The sequence below is a fragment of the Zalophus californianus genome, chromosome 7 (genome assembly GCF_009762305.2).
Source record: "Zalophus californianus isolate mZalCal1 chromosome 7, mZalCal1.pri.v2, whole genome shotgun sequence".
NCBI lineage: Eukaryota > Metazoa > Chordata > Mammalia > Carnivora > Otariidae > Zalophus > Zalophus californianus.
The window spans coordinates 65,500,179-65,503,030 of record NC_045601.1 but is presented as its reverse complement, the minus strand read 5'-3'; the positions used below and the strand labels follow the sequence as shown (position 1 = coordinate 65,503,030).

General features: G+C 32.8%; 1 non-coding gene across 1 annotated transcript; it reads right to left on the bottom strand.

Moving 5' to 3' along the window:
- Window positions 1–385: 385 nt before the first annotated feature.
- On the bottom strand, window positions 386–492 carry LOC113928101. Its single transcript, XR_003521785.1, has one exon. It is a non-coding gene; the product is annotated as a U6 spliceosomal RNA (small nuclear RNA).
- Window positions 493–2,852: the final 2,360 nt, after the last annotated feature.

The window sequence follows — 2,852 nt, the reverse complement described above, 5'->3', positions numbered from 1 at the left end:
AAGGGATGGAATATAACTGTAAAGTGAAAAATAAAATAGATTTTAAAAAAAGGAATTGATAAAAGTTGGTTGAGAAAAGAATGAAAAAATTTAAAGAAAGAAATAGAATGTGATCAGGTGGAAGACTAGGACAATGTCATATACTAAATTTAGGGTATATATTGGTCTGTTAGAAGAAAGTGTTTCCCAAAATTTTAATGAAAGAAAAATTTATGTATATATACAAAAAATAAGGTTAAATACAATGAAGAGAGAGAATATGACTGTAAAAATGAGAAATTAAAAAAAGATTTTAAAACAGTAATTGATATGATGTTGGTTGAAAAAGGAAAGAAGAAAATTCAACTAAAAAATAGAAAAAGAAAAAAATTAAATTTAAAAAATTAAAAATATGGAATGCTTCACAAATTTGCGTGTCATCCTTGTGCAGGGATCATGCTAATCTTCTTTGCATCATTCCAATTTTAGTATCTGTGCTGCCGAAGCGAGCACTAAATTAGTCTTTTTTAAAAAAAGATTTATTTATTTGAGAGAGAGAGAGGGAGAGAGAGAGAGAGAGAGAGAGCATGAGTAAGGGGAGGGGCATAGGGTGGGGGGAGGGAGAGAATCTCAAGCATCCTCTGAGCTAAGCACAGAGCCCTGTGTGGGCTGATCCCACCACCCTGAGATCATAACATGAGCTGAAACTAAGAGTCAGACGCTCAACGTACTGAGTCACCCAGGTGCCCCAATTTTAGTCTTTTTTTAATGCTCAGATTTTCTTCTCATATGCCAATGAGAGCTTCTTCAGGTTGACTGAAATGTCCTTTTCACATGACCACATTACTCTTTGACAAATTCCTTGACTGCTGGGAAAGAGATGTTCTAGATTCATCTTGTACATTCATATCCTGCCATAGACCTGAAATCAGCTATTTCCCCAAACACCTCTGATTCCTTTAGTGGAAATTATGTTTAGAGACCAAAAGTGGTTGTTCTTTGCCATTGGGTTGCTATTGATTCTTGCTCTTTTTAGTGTATACAGCTAGAAATACACACTTTTAGAAAGAAAATATAAATCATAAGTTTATACTGGTTTTACAAATTCAAATTTAAGATTATAGAGTTTTACTAGACCTATCTGATTTTATATTTATATCTTTTTTCCTACATTGAAATCTTGGTTCTAATAATATTAACATGTAGTCTAGTTCCTTTATATACACATAAAATAGTTTCAAAATAATACTTATATTATTGCTACTAATTGTATTGTTTGTAGTTTAAGATTTCTCTCTCTCTTTCCCTTACCCTATAACTTACTAGAGATATATAGTCAAAATGCATTGTCTTAAAGTCACTTGAAATAATTCTCTTCTTTGAATGGTTATGCTATCATGCAATTACTCTTTTGAAAAAGACCGTATCATTTAGACTTTTTTAATGGTTTATAAATTTAAAGGGATATATTTGTTCATGTAATTAAAAAGAAAATAAGAAGACAAGGCACAGACTGGGAGAGAATAACTGTAAAAGATATATCTAATAAATGACTGTTAGCCACAATATAAAAAGAACTCTTAAACCTCAATAATAAGAAAATGAACAACCTAATTTAAAAAAGTAAAAGACCTCACTAAAAAATACACATGGCACATGACCCTGTGCAAAGATGCTCCACATCATATGTAATCAGGAAATTAAAACAATTAGGTATTACCACACACCTATTAGAATAGCCAAAATCCATAACACTAACACCACGAAATGCTGGTGAGGTTGTGGAACAATAAAAACCCTCATTCATTGCTGGTAGGAATGCAAAAGGTATGGCTAGTCTGGAAGACAGTTTGGCAGTTTCTTACACAACTATACACACCCCTACCATATGATCCAGCAATAATACTCCTTGGTATTTACACAAATGAGTTGAAAACTTTGTCTACACAAAAACTTGCAGATTGATATTTTAGTAGCTTTATTCATAATTTTCAAAGCTTGAAAGCAACCATAATAATATCCTCTAGTATGTGAATGAATAAATGGTGGGGCACACAAACAATGGAATATCATTTGGTGCTAAAAAGAAATGAGCTATCATGCCTTGAAAAGATGGGGCAGGGAGTACTTAAATGAATATTACTATGTAAATGAAGTCATGAAAAGGCTATAAACTATATGATTCCAACTAACTAACGTTCTGGAAGAGGCAAAATTATGGAGACAGTAAAATGATCAGCGATTGCCAGGGAGGAAGGAATGACTGGTAGAGCACAAAGGATTTTTAGGTTAGTAAGACTTTCCTACATGATACTATAATGATGGATACATGCCATTACACATTTGTCCAAACCCACTGAAAGTACAATACCAAAAGAGAAACTTAGTTTAAATTTTGGGTGATAATGATGGGTCACTCTAGATTCATCAACTGTAAAAAGTGTATCATTCTGGTGTGGGATATTGACAATGGGAGAGACAATGTTTATGCAGGGGTTATAAGAGAATTTTTTGTACTTGCTGATCAATTTTGCTGTGAACCTAAAACTGCTCTAAAAATAAAGTATATTAAAAAATGTCAAAGTTAGTAAGCCTTGATCTAATGGTTAAAATGATATCACCAAGGACTTGACTTTCCCCTATATCTCTTCTTTGCTCTCTGAGGTGTTTTATCTCTAATATTCCTTATGGTGGCTTCCTCTAGAATCTTCATATTTGTAAATTATAGTGAGAGCTTAAATCTTACATTCTCATAGAAATATAGAACATAAGAGAGATAGTCTCTTTTTAGAGACTCTTTGACAGATTGGGGAGGAAGTGTTTCTCCCTTAGAAACAGAATGTTCTCCCTGAAATTCATGGCCCTGATTAAGT